Raw genomic sequence first — 16,807 nt, 5'->3', positions numbered from 1 at the left:
GGCTTAGTAGCTGCATGTGGCCAACAACAGTTGTGTTGGAAAAGGGATGAGGGCTCTGTCCTCCTCTCTTGGCACTTCCAGCTCCCAGCCCACACTTGGGATTATCAGCAGGGCAGCGGCGTCTTTAGCTGTATGAGTTTTATCGACCACTTATGGGCACCCTGGAGCAAGTAACCCTGTCTTAGACTTAATTTTTTGCCATTCATATTGAAATGAGCAGCAACCTCACCCAGTTGTTCTCGTGATTAAATGAGATAATCCATCCCATAACATCTGAAACCTAGGAAGGACTCTTCATACACTGACTATTGTTATAATTATTTTGAAAGTTCACTAAATGCTTGTTGAAGGGGTGGTTAAATGATGGACATTCTTGGTCCTGTTTTACTAAGTCCAGAAATAGCCCATTGTACCCACGGACTCCTCCCGTTTCTGTTAGTTTTCTCTCTTTCATTCTACATCAGCCAAACCGAAGCAACCGTAAAGAACAGAATAAAATAATTTTAGGAGGGGAAAAGGAAAAGAGAAAAATAGCATTATTTGATGTTGTTAATATTTTCATTCATTCCGAAAGTATGTAATTCTATAAAAGAAAATTATAAAGGGACAAGAGCAGAAATCATAAAAGAAATAACCTGCAAGTTCTACCTCCCATCAGGCACAATCGCTTTCTTTTTTTTTTAAGATTTATTTTTTACTTATTTCTCCCCCCCCCCCACACCCACCAGTTGTCTGCTCTCTGTGTCCATTTACTTTGTGTTCTTCTGTGACTGCTTCTATACTTATCAGCAGCACCGGGAATCTGTATTTCTTTTTTGTTGTTGCGTCATCTTGTTGTGTCAGCTCTCCGTGTGTGTGACACCATTCCTGGGCAGGCTGCACTTTCTTTTGCACTGGGCGGCTCTCCTTAGGGGCGCACTCCTTGTGCGTGGTGCTCCCCAATGCGGGGGACATCCCTGCGTGACACGGCACTCCTTGAGTGCATCAGCACTACGTGTGGGTCAAGGAGGCCCGGGGTTTGAACCGTGGACCTCCCATGTGGTAGACGGATGTCCTATCCACTGGGCCAAGTTAGCTTTCCAGGCACAATCACTTTTAAGGTTTTTTTTTTTTTTTTTATTCATAAACTTTTAAAAACTATAGCTTATATTGCTCAATGAACAATTTCATATTCTGCTTCTTTCACTAAGTATTTTGCTTATTAGAATTTTTCTAGATTATTAAGAAGACTTATTTGCCAGAGCTAGAAACAGACCCTTTTTGTTATGGATGCCAAGCACAATTCTAGACACTTTACAAATAGTATATTATTGAATGAGGGCAACATATTCCAAAAATTAGATGTAGAAGAGTCATTTAAGCATTCCCTTATTTTTGAGTGGTTAGATTATTTCTAGGTTATAAGGGAAAAGCATTATTTTTAAGGGGAAATTTTAATCTATAAACATAGGGACAGAATGTCTAGCATCTCTTCTGACTCATTTTAAGTTTAAAACCATCAGGAAGTTCACTTGCTTTGATAAACAAAGATGCAGCCATGACAAAGGCATAGGATGGAAAATACTCGTCCATTGCCGGATCACAGAATAACCAGCCATGACTGAATTTGGGACTCTGATTTCAAAGAAAAGAGAAAAAAATCTTTAAGATGTAAAAAAAGGCCGATAAATATATAGTTGAAGCATATCATATATAAAACATCTCTATGCCACTAATATTTCAATGATCCCACCAAGAATGGTGAATTTTTATGCTAATTAAATTACTGCTGTTCAAAGCGTGACATTTGAAAACACCTGTTTAATGTATTTGTTATGTTGAAAATGTAAAAATAACACTTTGATGTAGAGCATTTATAAGCCCTCCATATGCCTTGGTGTCCATATGGTATTATAAATTTTCAAAAGCATTTTCTTTCCTATTGGAAAAAGAGGTTTTTCATTAACTCCCACAGGACCACTTATTCAGAGATGATAGTTCTTTCACCTCACTGGTCCCTAATGCCCAATGCTGATAAACTCTATTGTTTGTAGCAGCAACAATCCATTCAGAATTAATCTCCATCTTTGTCTTATCACCATACAGATTTATGAAGCTTAGGCACCTTCTATTTTATTTCTAGTATTAAAATAAGTAAATGACAAGTAACCACTTTTCCAAGGTTTATTTTTTAAGTAGCTGGCACAATATCCCACTGGAGATAATCCATAATGTTGAGGTCAATATTTTTTTTAATCTAAACTCTTTAGTATTGTTTTGTAGCCACCAAAAACATGCATAAGCCTATCAAGTAGACATGAGAAATGAAAAGATTTATCAGAAATATGAGAAATATGCGATGACCATAATTTGGAAAGTATAAGTTTTGATGAATTTTTAAGATAGCTTTTCTAAAAATACAATTTTCTTGTCTTTCTTAATTATTCTAAGATAACATTTACATTTTTTTCTCTTTCAGGCTATTTTAAGACTTTTTAATATATGATAAGAATAGACTAAGTGAGCCACTGGGAATACTACAATCTAGCTCAGAATGACCCCTCTTTTTCTCCCTATGTCTTTAATTGCCTGTCAGAGAACATTTACTGATTCCTTCCTATGTGCCTAGGACAGATGAATAAAGCACAGCTACTACTTCAAGGAACAGGTGATGGGAAACTAAACAGAGCTGTGCATCTTGGAAGCATCTTGAAGGAGTGAGCGAGGAGGAGCGAGCGGCCCAAGGAGGCCAGTCAGTAACAGGTTCCGTCAACGGGGTAACTCCTAAGAAGAGTCTTGGAAAAAAGACTCTTTTCCATGACTTTTCCATGATGATCTGGCAGTGGAGAGGGAAAAACAGGGACAAAGGAAGGAGGTGAAAGAGGGGGCCAGGCTCCCTTGGTCACTGCCTCAAGTCCAGGGACTGAGGCGGTGGTCATAAGGTGCTGGGGCCAGGATATCAGGCTTTGAGTAACAGTCGGGTGAAGCGTAGACTACAACTCTGGGCTGTCAGGAAACTTTGACATGCTTTCAGCAAAGACCTCCTCCGCTGGTGAGCTGTGCAAGTTAGGAAGCGTCTTTGGGGAATGGCTCAGAGGCCTCAGGGTCTACAGCTGCCAGTCCTTCTGCCCGTGGACAAGGCACTGCCCTGTGTCCTTCCCAGTACAAGTCTGCTCGTGGCCAGGAGCCTGAAAAGAATTAAGCTGAGCGCTGATGAAGGCTTAGTGATTGTGACTTAGTGATTGTGGGTCTCAGAGAAGATCATGTCCTTAGAGCTAATCCATTCCTGGGCATGTAAACCTGTTGTAGGTGGGAGCCTTTAGAAAAGGAAGACTAAAAAGCTGTAGACACACAGAGAAAAAGCTGCAGACATGGAGCTCAGAGGGGAACCCAGGAGAGAGAAAAGCCATATATGGAGCAGCCCGAAGCAAAATTAGCAATGAGACCCAGGTGAGAGGGGAGAGATGGGTGGACTGGCATTGTGCCCTGCCCTGTACTTGACTGCCCCCAGCCAGCGGGGAGAAAGTGGGCCCACGGGAGAAGGCAGAGAGCAGACCGGCAGACACTGCCATTGTGTCCTGCCAGGTAGCAGCAGCCAGGATCGCCAGGAGCTGACCTTTGGTGAGGTAGCATCTCTCTAATGATGCCTTGATTTGAACATTTTCACAGCCTCAGAACTGTAAGTTTTTCACCTAATAAATTCCCGTGATGAAAGCCAACCCATTTTGGATATATTGATCCTAGCAGTGGTTTTTTTTGTTTGGTTTGGTTTGGTTTTTTTTGGAGCTACTGGGGGATTGAACCCAGGACCTTGTACATGGGAAGTGGGCACTCAACCACTGAGGTACATCCACTCTTCAATGAGAGCTCGTTCTTTTCTTTAAAGATTGATCGATTTCTCCCTCCCTGCCTCATTGTTTTGTGCTTGCTTTCTGCTTTCTATGTCCATTCACTGTGTGTTCTTCTGTGTCCGCTTGTCTTCTCCTTAGGTGGCACTGGGAGTCGATCCTGGGACCTTCCAGAGTAGGAGAGAGGCACTCAATCTCTTGTCCCACCTCAGCTTCCTGGTCTGCTGCATCTTATTGTCTCTCTTCTGTGTCTCTTTTTGTTGTGTCATCTTACAACATCTTTCTGTTGTATCATCACCAGCTCTCCAAACAGGCCAGCACTCCCATGGGCCAGCAAGCCTTGCAGGCCAGCACTCCATGTGGGTCACCTCTTCACTCAGGCTAGCTGGTTGCCTGGGCCAGCTTGCCTTTACCAGGAGGCCCCGGGAACTGAACCCTGGACCTCCTACATGGTAGACAGGAACCCATTCACTTGAGCCACATCCACTCTCTGAGAGTTGGTTTTTTTTGTTTGTTTTGTATTTAGGAGGTACCAGGGATCAAACCGCAGACCTCATACATGGGAAGGAGATGCTCAACCACTTGAGCTACAACCACTTCCTCCCAGCAGCTTTTAGGAAACTAAAACAATGATCTTCACAGAAACATATGAATTCAGGAGTTTTCCATTCGTAATGCCAAGACAGAGTAAGTGTCATAGGTTACACACCATGGAAGGTTGGTGGAGATATTTGCATAGAAGAGGCCCTTCCTGGTATCCCTCAAATGACCACATGAAAATCATTACCCAGTTAATACTAAGGTATTTAGAATGGGTGATTAAAAATAGGTAATCTGTTGATAGGTAGAATTGAGGTTGGCACAAAAAGGGAAAATCTGCCGCAGATTTATGGAACATCATCTAGCATGTAGGGTAGAGATAGGCTCTACTGGAGGCCAGGCTGGAAAGACTGGTTGGTTCCATCAGATGAGGACATGAGGAATGTAAGATTAATTTGGGGGTCAGTGGGGAGCCATTGAAGAATTTTAGGCAAGGTAATGATGTGGTTGGAGCTTTGGGTAAGGAATGTGAAACTGGCAGAGGAGTAGAAGCTGGAATTGAGTTTGGAGGACAACAGTATAGTGCCACAGAAACAAGAACTGGTGTGACATCAGTAGAAAAGGCTAGGATAGAAATGGGAAAAGAATGAACATTAACTGCATCTAACATCATGATGTCTTTCTATCCCATTAACTTGGTAAAATTGAAAGAATTAGGAATCTGGACTTTGCTGGAAACTTATATAGTCACCTATGTAATAAACACTTTTATTCCCTTCTTAGGAATGAGAAAACCAAGAAGACAGAGAATTATTACACATTGAATACCTACCATTTATTATTAGCAACTTTGAAATATTTATCTCTTTTAATTTACCTAGTAACCTTTTGAGGCTGATGTTAGAATTCCTATATATAATTAAGGATAGAAAGTTCAGGAAGGTTATATCTGGTACAAATATATCTGACTCCAAAGCCCACAATTATCCACTACCAGTGAATTTCATCCTTTGCTGCATGCCAGCATTCCCTGAAGAGCTTTTAACAAATACCAAGGCCTGGACTTAACCCCAGATCAATTAAGTCAGAATATTTGGGATGGAGCCCAGGCATCTCCACTTTTAAAAAGCCCCCTGTTGATTCTAAAGCTCATCCGGGATTGAGAAGCACTGCATTGATGAGGGAACCTGAGCAATCCTCTGTGTAAATGAATGGATGTGAAGTGTGAAGGAGAAGGAAAAATCACAGAGTATTCCAAAGGTTGAGGTTTGGAAGGGAAGAATTATTTGGACACAGAAGTAAAGCAGGAGTCAGGGGAGATAAGGCCAGAAGACTGGTCTGTTTAGTTTCTTTGGCTACTCAAGCAAATACCATGCAATGGGTTGGCATAAACAACGGAAATTTATTAGCTCGTGGTTTTGAGGCTGGGGAAAAGTCCAAAGCAAGTCATCATCAAGGTGATGCTTTCTTCCCCAAGACTGTCATGTTCTTGGTCCTGGGCTCCTCTGTCACATGGCAATGCACATGGCGGCCTCTCCTGGCTCTCCCTTCTCTTCTGGGTTCTATTGACCTGAGCTTATTGCTTCTATGGCTTTCTCTCTATCTGTCTGAATTTCATCCTGCTTATAAAGGACTCCAGTCTTAAGATTAAGACCCATCCTGTTTGAATTGGGTCACACTTTGAAGTTACCTTATTAATAGTTCCTACATACCATGGATTCACATCCTCAGTAATGGATTAGGTTTGAGAGCATGCTTTTTGGGGTACGTAGCTCCAAACCACCACATGGTCAGCAAGATCACGTGGACCATGTTGAGCTTGATATATAATCATATATACTTTGGTAAATCATCAGCAGGCTGTTATATCCCACATTGGAAACTGAAGGTCCTGGCATGGTCTCGTTTTCTTCTTATAGTTGATAGTTATGCCACTGACTTAGAAGAAACCTGTGAGGAAATGACATAGGCAGACCAGAGAAGGAATCCCAGAGTAGCGAGGCTCAGCAGGTAAAGAAGAGAAACCAAGAAAAATAATTTTTACAGAGATTGTTTAATATTATAAAGGTGAAGTTTAAGTATGGATAAAGGAAAACTGGTCGAAGACCACAGTACGGGTCAGGGTATAAAAGGGATTTAGGCTAGTGAAATGAGGTGGTAAACAAATAAATAATTGGATGTTTTAATGTCATTCATGAGACAAAAAGTCCAAAAAGGTAACTACCCAGAGAAGCTAACTACCCTGAGACAGCTTTATCCATTCAACAACATTTCAACTCTGCTTCCCTGAGTTGGTTCTTTCATTTGTTTTGCTTGTTGTTTGTTTTTGTCTTTTCAAGCAGCACTGGGAACCAAACCTGGCCCTCCCTTGTGGGAGGTGGGCACTCAACCACTTGAGCCACATCCACTCCCCCAACAAATATCGATTGGGTGTACGCTGCATTCTGGGCACTGTACTAGGGATACACCACTGAACACAGCAGACAAAGATGCCTGCCCTTTTTCGGTTTCAATTCCAGCAAGTACAGACTGACAACATACATGCAAATTAAGCATATAGTATTTCAGAGTGCACTAAGGGGAGAGGAAAGAGATAAAGTTTGGGGGATTGACAGTGCTAATTGAAGAGTCATTATAATGTTAACTTAAGTGATCAAGGGAGATTCCACTGAAACGGTTGACCTTAGAGCAAAGATAGACAGAAGCTATGTTAGAAAAGATACTTCCAGTAATTTATGGATTATTTTTGTTTTTCTACATGTGAGTCTTAACATCTAGAGTTTTTTTGCTTTCAGCATCCTGGTCAGCACTTGCCATTGTCAAACCTTTATTTTATTCATTCTAATAGGTGTACCCGTATTACCTCGTGGTTGTTTTAATTCGCGTTTTGTTAAAGGCTAATGAGGTTGATCATGTTTTCCTGTGCTTATATGCCATCCATCTCTGGTGAAGTGTCTTTTCAAATATTTCACCCATTTTTAAACAGTGTTTTTGTTTTCTTATGGTTGAGTTTTGAGAGTTCTTCCAATATTCTGTATATAAGTCCTTTGTTGAGATATGATTTGCAAATATTTTCTTTCAGTCTGTAGATTGTTTTTTTAATTCTCTTAACAGTGTTTTTTGCAAAGCAAAATATCTTTATTTAAAGAAGCCCAATTTATCAATGTTTACCTTGTGTGGGCCATGCTTTTCATGTCAATCTAAAAACTCTTTACTTAATCCCTAGATCTTGCATTTGTTGTTGAAGTTCCAAAAATTTATCTTTTTCTTTCCTTCTAATAGGATTTTTATAGTCTTCTCTTTTAATGGCATTCTTACTATTACAGGAACTCATTTTCTGTATTTATAACAGTGAAGCATTTATATTTCTACTTAAAGATATTAAGAATAACTGAAGAAAAGAAATCTAAATTTATACAAATAAGGAGTCTGGTTTTAGATGTTTAGAATATTCTCGGAAGAAAAAACTAGAAATAACTTACAATTAACTACTTAAAACAGTGACAGCACCACTGGTTTGAACTCTACTTCCATGACTGCAGGCTGCTTATACAAAATCTATTCCCCACTTGCCCACATGCAGTTTCTGAACTCCCACCATTCGAGGTTCCCATAGATCTTTGGGACACATTCTATTTATAAGTAGAGGTATTTCTGGTCCACAATGAGTTTGGAGAGAAGGAAAAAATGTGTTAATTTGTCATGTGTTTGAAAGGTTGACATACATTACATGAAATATACATGTGACAATCATGTATCATCATAATTATTTAGCTTGGACAAAAATTTAAGCTCTAGTTTGTGCATGTAGACTACAGTGATCAATACTGGTTAATTCATACCTCTAAATGTTTAGCTGATTATCAGAATTGAATATGGCACTGAACAGGACCTAGTTCCATGAATTAAAATGGTATGATAGGTAAAGGAAAAAAAAAAGCTGTGGCTACTGAAGCAGAAGGAAAAATATTTCTTAGGGATAGTCTTTATTTGAAAAACTTATGCCTTAAATAAAATGTTTACCAGTAATCCATAGCTAGGCATAAAAAAGTCAACAACTTTATATTCACATTTTCATCTTATTTATTCCAAGTGATCCAAAAAGGACTGGAGTGAATATAAGGACATCAAATTCCACTACCTGAATATGTTTCAAAATTGAAAAAGGTAGTCATATCTGCTTGATGCTGCGATCAGCATGTATGTTTATATAAATGACAGATTTTTAGAAGACTTACATGATAATTCTCAGGAGTTTTTCCAAATTTATAAGAGGAAAGTTGTCTGTGATGGTCATGCTGCTGTGTGATCTCAGCCAGGCAATGGTGCCCCGTTGCCTGGTCAAGCAAGCACTGGGCTAGTTTCATACAAGGGCATTTCATGGACTTTAATCAGCAGTGAGTTAATTGCCTAAATGGCTAGGTTCATTTACATCAGCAATGAGTGATGTTTCAACCAATTAGGGAAGGCCTTGAAAGGGGATGTGATATCAGCATTCAGGGAGAGAATTCCCATCTCTGCTTCTGACAACCAGTGTCTCCTGGGAACTCATCAAGGACTGTCATCAGAGCCCCTGGTTTGCAGCCTGCCCTGTGAAATTTCCACTTGTGCATCCCCATAGTGGAGTGAGAGAATTTTCTAATATCACACACTATTTACAGATACCTCCTGTCGGTTCTGTTTTCCTTGAGAACCCTTATACATTGTCTTTTTTAAATATACTGTGTCTACAGGGGCAAATAAAATAAAATGTTAAGCAATCAGTGACTGCACGCAGACCCTAACACCAACCTGGGTAATTGAGACTGTGACCCTAACTAGAATTTCTTCGGGGAATTTCAAATCACACCGGCCCCCTTCTCAGCTTTGCTTGCTTAAGGGTATACCAATGTCACGTTCCAAAACAGCACATAGTAAATGGGAGTTGCAGTTTCAAAATTTCCTCATTTTAAAATAACACAAGAAAGAATTTTGCAGGGCCAAACTCCCCTTATACAATAGAAAATGCTTTTGGTACAAATGGAGGCTCCATGCGAGAGCTGATCACGTCTTTGGAATTTCTTATTTTTTACTTGAGGATAGTAAAGAAGAGTTTTATTTCGGTTTAGTCAGAAGCATATCCTTACATTTTCTCTAGGTAAATGGAGAAATGACAGATGATAACAGTCAGTTCCACTCTCTCTTTTTTTGTATCAGGTACTCAAGCAGATCTGAATTCAAGATAGTCTTATCTGCTAGTGAGGAACAGTGCAGGTACGTGGTCAAGTAAAATTCAGTGGGGCAGATGCTGATAGGGAAAGTTCAGGGAGAATGTCAGGGCCACTTAAGCCCTGATGAGAAAAACACTAGGAAAGAGTTCCCTAAGGAAATGACTACAACCGAGGCCTAAAGAGTGAGTAGAATGAGGAGAAAAAAGCGGGTAGAAGAAAAGTTTTCCAGACATCGAGAACTTCTACTAAGAAGGCATTAAGGCAAAGGGAAGTGTGGTACATTCTGGGAATTAAGAAGACTTAATACAGGCCCAACCTAGTCAAGAAGGTGTAGTGAGACATGTCAGGGCTCTGCCCCTCCACAGAAGATTTGAACGGCCAATATGAAACTTGCAAAAACATCCTTCTCCAAGCTCCAGAAAGAAGAAAAAGGAAGCAGTAACAGGATGAGCACCCTAGCAAGAAAAGTCAAGTTAAGAACAGCAGGAGCTCCCCAGCTCCTAGGTGGGTCCCAGGCCTGACTGAGGATGGAGCAGAGTGAGTCTCATGCACCTGCTGAGAGCAGGTATGTCTGGCTCAGTCTCTCTGGTGGGCTGGGGGGACTGAACCAGGATACCCACCACCAGCTCCCTGTCCCGGAACTTGCCCTGCCATGTAGAAGGCAGCTTGGACCTTGCTGCAGAGGGCTGTTGGGCAGCAGACCAGTCGTGGCTGTCTGGGGCAAGGGATTGCTGGCTCTGAGACATACCGTACCGTGCCTCCGGCTCTGAAGAAACTGTTTCTTGGGAAGAGGGGGCCTTTGTGTCTGTGTAAATGGGAGAATTCCTATAGCCACCTGCACCTGTCCAAGACAAGATTCATGTGCAGAAATTTCCAGGAAGCCCTTCTAGGCTTTGGCCTCGGGCTCTTCCCCAAACTCACTTTAGGAGTAAGGTCAGAAGGGCCTCACTCCCACTGGTCACTCTGCAAGGGCCAGGAGAGATACGCCCCCCCCTCCTTTTTGTCCTTTTTGTTAGCTCCTGGCATTCAAGGAAAATTCCTTCATGACACTAGCCTTAGGAACAATACCCCAGAGTCAAAATTCCAGCAATAACACATTAAAATATCAGAATGTCCAGATTTAAACAAAAGATTACAAAACATGCAAAGAAACAGGGACTGATTGCCCAGGCAAAAGAAGATTAAAGCATTAGAAACCGTTAATTAGGAGGGCCAGACCTTGGAAATTCCAGACAAAGACTTTAAAAAATGGTCATAAATATGCTCAAACAGCAAAAGGAAAGCTTGGACCAAAAGTAGCAGAAATCAAAAAATGATAGATAAATACAAGGAGATTATCAATAGAGAGACAGAAATTATAAAAAGGAAATCAAACAGAGGTGAAGACCATAGTAACGGAAATGAAAAATTCCCTGGAGGTGTTCAACAGCGGACTGAGCTGGCAGGAGAAAGAATCAGAGAACTTCAAAATAAGACAAATCATCCAGTCTGTAGAGTGCTAAGAAGAAAAAAATGAAAGCCAGAGAAGTGGACAGAACCTGAGGAACCTTTGTACATGATCAAATGTACCGATGTACCTATTGTGGGAGTCCCAGATGGAGAAGAAAGAGAGAAAGGGACAGAGAGAATATTAAAAAATATAATGGCTGAAAACTACCCAAATTTAACAAAATTAATATACTCATCCAAGATGCTCAGTGAACTCCAAAAAGGATTAACCATGCCATGACATATAAGCAAGCTGTCAAATGCCAAAAATAGCGAATTCTGAGAGCCACAGAAAGAAGCAATGTGACACCTACATGGGAGACTCAATAAGAATTAATTTCTAATTTCTCATCAAAAACAATGATGCAAGAAGACAATGGAATGAGTTAATTTTTAATTGGTGTGGAGTTTGGGGTGATGGAAAGGTTTTGGTAATGAATGTTGGTGAAACTAAGACAACATCGTGGATGTAATTAACACCACTGGATTAAATTTCTGAATGTGGTTAAAGGGGAAATTTTAGATGGTAGGTATTTTGCCAGAACAAAAATAAAAAAAAAAAAAGTCCCATACAATATAATCAGTGAACCCTAATGGAAACTGTGGACTATAGTTAATAGTACAATGATAATATTTTCTCATCAATTGTAATAAGGCTACCACAATAATGTAAGCTGTTAAAAATGGTGTTGTTTGAGAAGCGGATGTGGCTCAAGCATTTGGGTGTCCACATACCACATGGAAGGTCCTGGGTTTGCTTTCTGGTGCCCCCTCAAGAAGACAAGCAAGACAGTAAGCGGACCTGATGGGTTGGCATGGAAAGCTGATGCAACAAGATGATGCAACAAGGAGATACAACGAGGAAACATAATGAGAAACACAACAAAGCAGAGAGCAGAGGTGGCTCAAGCAGTTGAGCACCTCTCTCCCACATGGGAATGCCCAGGTTTAGTTGCTCGTGCCTCCTAAAGAGAAGATGAGCAGATGCAGAAAGTGCATGATGAATGGACACAGAGAGCAGACAACGAGCACAAGCAATGAGGGGGTGAGGGGAGAAATAAAAATCTTTATAAAAAAGGGAGTGGTTGCTGCAAAATATTACAATATTACTCTTAACTATTGTCCATAAGTTACATTAGTTGTAATTTTCCTGTGTCTCAAAATATTCTTAGTAATTGATATTATAAGCCCTTGACATCATTTCAATAATAAGGGACAATAATATAAGGGGATAAGATGGTATGGGATTTTTTCCTTTTGGAGTAATGAAATGTTCTAAAATTGACTGAGGTGATGACAGCACAACCCTGTGATGAAAATGAGAGTCACTGAGTATACACTTTGAATGGATGGTACAAATCCAGTCCAGTGGTGGGTGATGGACTGTGATTAACAGAACAAATATGAGTATGTTCTCTCATGAATGAAAACAAATACATAATATTTATAGTGTTAATAATTGGGTGGGTGGGGGAAAAATACACCAAATGTAATCTATAGGCTATAGTTAGTAGTAATATTTGATGATGCACTTTCATAGTTTGTAGCAAATGTTTCATGACCGTGCAAGGTGGTGGTGGTGATGAGATGTATGGGAGCCTTGTATGATGATATGCATGTTTGTATTGCAAATTCACAAGTTTTACTTTGTCTAGGTATGTTCATGTATAAGTGATACATATTTGAAATTTTATTTAAAAAAATGGGAGCCAGACATGCATGCTCCCAGTATGTGCAATATATGGGAACTCTGTATTTTGTGCATGATCTTTCTGGAAGTCTACAACTTACTAATAAAAATAGAAAAGGAAGTGGTATCCAATTTAAATTCAGGAATGAGGAGTTTCGACTGAATTGATATAGACAATTGAAGATTTGGGGAATGTACCTTTTTAGAGACATTTTAATAGGCTTTGGAGTTTGTACTCTTGGTCTAATATCTCATTTAATTTCTTGTACTCTTGGTCTAATATCTCATTTAATTTCTTGCCAGAGGTCATGGGCCAATATCTGAGTTTACCCAGGTAAAGTTTACCCAGGCAGTCATAGGTATTGAAGTCAGGGAAATTACAGTTTCCTCCCAGCTCTATTCTTTACTAGTTCTGTAACATTTTCAAGTTACTCAACCTGTCTAATCCTCCAATTCTCATTCAAATAAGTATAATACCAGCTCCACAGGATTACTGTGAGAAGTGATGACAATGCTTATCAGTGAGATGATTCACACACTCGCTATCATATAGTAAATGGTCAGTATAGCATAGCAAATGCCATACCCCCAAAATAGGATGCATTCCAGCAATGTCCTCATTGACAAATTTAGACTCCCATGAGCCTCAATGAACATGTTTCATTGGATAAATAATTCACCTTTGTTTGGCTTGTACTGTTTCTAATTGGTTTATGTTCTCTAATGCATTGTGAATTCTCAAATTCACTGATATATGGCATGTCTCCATATAATCCAGGTATTTGTATTCAGTGTGATTTTTTTGCATGTTGCCATTTGAGATTTTTCAGGATGGAGATGTTTTCATGTATACTTGAAACTTAGGGCATTCTTACTTCCATTGGTTTAATCAATTAATTTAATCACAGCTAATCGAATTAATATTATATTAGAAGTTTTGGTCTGAATGCAGACCTATGTTACTATGTTTTGCAATTTAAGTGTGTCGTATGAGATAGCAGACCTTTAATCCAAGAGCTGAGGAGAAGTACTTGGAACATTTTGAAAGATTATTTGTTAGGGGGAAATGAATCTTTAACTAGAGAATCGGGAAAAACTACTAACAAAAATGAATTTTATTTATATGTATAAAATAATCCACAGGAACATGAACACTGACATGGAAGTTGTTTTACAATTAGAAAATGTCAGGGATTGATTTTCAGTAATTGTCCCTTCTTGATGTTTAATTAAAGAGTCTTCTCAATTTAAAGGTCACGGTGAATTGAGTTTTTCTAGATAATGGTCGATAAGAATGTATTTGGAAACAGCTATTGATCCTTCACATGGTTTAAGAGATTAAAGAAGAGAGAAAGAGGGGAGCATTCTGATGTTCAGTAACAGGGAGATAGAGTATATTTTATGTGCTGTTGGTTAAGAGGAGTAAATTAATTAACAACAAAGATAGAGGGTGTTGAGGCTAGAGAATTAAATGGACCTTATTCGGGGTCAAGTTTAGATGTAGAATATTTTAGTGTGGGATTTCGTGTTCTAGAAGGACTGTGGGTAAAAGGGACTCTTGTTGAAGCAATAGGCCACTAGAGCACAGTTATTTGTTAGAGATAGCAGTGCATCTATCTTTGAGCTTTTCAGAGGAAGCCCAGACTTAACATCAAATTCTATGTTCATATCCTAGGATATTGTTTGCTCCCCTTCTGTCCCAAAATCTATAGATTACAATCATCAGCTCTTACGCCACTGCCTAATAAGTTCAGCTTCAGGAAACAAAAAGCTTTCTCATCATTGAATACCCAGGTCATGTGTCACAGCAGCTGCAGAATTGCTTACGTTTCTAAGTTCAAATCATATATTACAGTTCACCCACACTTTGGTGCTAAGGAGTTTAACAGGCTGTTTGATACTGAGCCATATAAAAAGAATACGTTGTACCTGTTAAAGTATTGTGTTGTTTCAGTGATCCTGCGGTGCTGCCAGATCCACTTTAATATTGGGAAAAGGGAGACTGTGTTCTGTGCCCGTGTGTTTGGGCTTTGTGCACGTGATCGGGCACTCAGGATTTCCACTTGAGAACACAGGTTTACGTGTTCGCCTAGTCCCTGCGTCCAGATGGGCCACTCTCCCCATGAAACCTCAGCAAACTGGGAAGTTGCCTGCTTAGTACTGAGGCTGACTGACCATGCACATACTGTTTTTCTCAATAAAAATCACACGAAAATGTAGTGCATTTCCATGCATGGAAATAATTAGCTAAATTCCACACTTCCGTTCATTTTTCTGTTCTGTGCCTCTGTAAAAATTTTAAAAATAAAGACAATTTTAATAAGGAATTAAAACTATAGACTTTGAAATGCACTGGCTCTGTGTTTCATTGATTACCACATACATTTATTCACAACACAGTGCAAAATGTGACATAAATAGAAAGACCAATGTTATTTTCCAAGTTATTGCTGAACATATGTTAATATTAAATATCCTTTTAAACTTTGCATAAGAGGTTAGGAATACCTTTATATTTAGGTGTGTCCTCACAACCAGAAATACAAAATATTAAAAGCTAAAGAAGTACCATTGACAACAGTCCAGTCTACTTTTACGTTGTATTGCGGCTTTTAAATAGATCACAGTTTCAGCACTAAACCGAGCTTTGAGCATTGTTCAGACCATAGCATAGAAACTTCCAAATATCCTGCCCAAATATTTTAACCCATGAAATTATGTTGTCAACCCTCGAAATGACATTTATGGAGGATCAAAGTCCCTGAAGGATGGGGATTTCTTCAGGGAAAAATTGATAGCCCAGAGTTGGAGAATGCTTTACCATTTCCAAACCCTTTTCATCTACTGGTTTTCATCCGACCCTTAATAGCTACCTTCTCTTCCATGCTCCAGCCTGGACTTGACTTATTGCCCTGTAGCTTCACTTCTCTTCTCTTGTGGGTGGGAGGAATGCAAGACAGGTATCGGACTTTTGAATATTCCATGCAGTGGCAAAGATATCCTGTTTCTAAACACTTCCTTTAAAGGAGATTCCACAGTCTTCTTCCATCATGCAGTCCACTGTGTAATCAGTAGGGTGTTTCTTATAGAATATTTGCTTGAAATCTATCATGCTCTGATGTAAGCACATTTTTTCTTTTTTTTTTTTAATCTTTTATGGAAATGATAAAAACACTCAATCATTGTTTTCTGTGTGACATTCCTGTCTACTCAAGGTTTACTGTATCATTCCTTTGCTTTCTCCTCCTGGATTTAATGTTCAGCTTCATTCTCACCTTGCGTAGTAGCAGCCTTCTCTCTAAGTGGCCCCTTCTAGGAAGTGATTTCCTATTTATAGGAAAAGAGCTCCTGTACTTAAAAGGTCATTCCATTTTCTCAGTTGTTCTTGAAATTCCTTTCAAAGTGCCAAACTTGTCATTTCATGGAGTTAAGGCTCCACGTGCCAAGATCTCAAATGAGACCACCAGGTGACCTGCACTTGCACTTTACAGCAGTATAAATGAGAACTAGTCCTCTCCTGAGAGTACATGTAGATGGGGGAGACACAGAAGCCTGGAAGGCGGCTGCCAGGTATGCCAAGAGGTGGGGGCAAAGAGTACATAAAGTGTTTGGAGGATCTCCGTGTTCCAACCCTTCCCAACCCCAACTCCCCAAAATCCATTTTTTCCAGTGCTGGAACTCACAAGAGCACAGTGATAGCTGCTTTCCCTGCCCTTTATTCACAGTTTTAAAGAAGCTTCTCTTAATTTCAGACAGTTGGAATAAGTTTCCTTTGTTTCCAGTATATCCTGACTCCTTGTGCCTGCCTTTGAAGTTTCCACTTCCCGTTTTAGCCAGAGGAGGCAATGCGGTCCATTTCACTTCCATCCTCCCTTAAGGAAGATGATAAGGGATTAGTGAACACTCTCCCATCACACCCTCTAGGGCTGGGATGGACTTGAGGGGAGCCATCCGACTGAAGGGCGAATCTCTGGCCTCTGATTAAGCCAGTGGTTCTCAATCATCACTGCGCGTTAAAATCACCCAGAGAGATTGTTTTTTAAGTACTGGGT

The 16,807-nt window shown here is 39.9% G+C and overlaps 1 protein-coding gene across 7 annotated transcripts in view; it reads left to right on the top strand.

The window, feature by feature from the left end:
- PRKN (parkin RBR E3 ubiquitin protein ligase) overlaps positions 1 to 16,807 on the top strand; it is a 1,534,725-nt gene that overhangs the window by 1,092,010 nt on the left and 425,908 nt on the right. The window lies entirely within an intron of this gene.

Source organism: Dasypus novemcinctus, chromosome 28 (assembly GCF_030445035.2).
Source record: "Dasypus novemcinctus isolate mDasNov1 chromosome 28, mDasNov1.1.hap2, whole genome shotgun sequence".
In the NCBI taxonomy this organism is placed as follows: domain Eukaryota; kingdom Metazoa; phylum Chordata; class Mammalia; order Cingulata; family Dasypodidae; genus Dasypus; species Dasypus novemcinctus.
The sequence above is the reverse complement of the archived record's forward strand: the minus strand, read 5'-3'. Positions and strand labels throughout refer to the sequence as shown.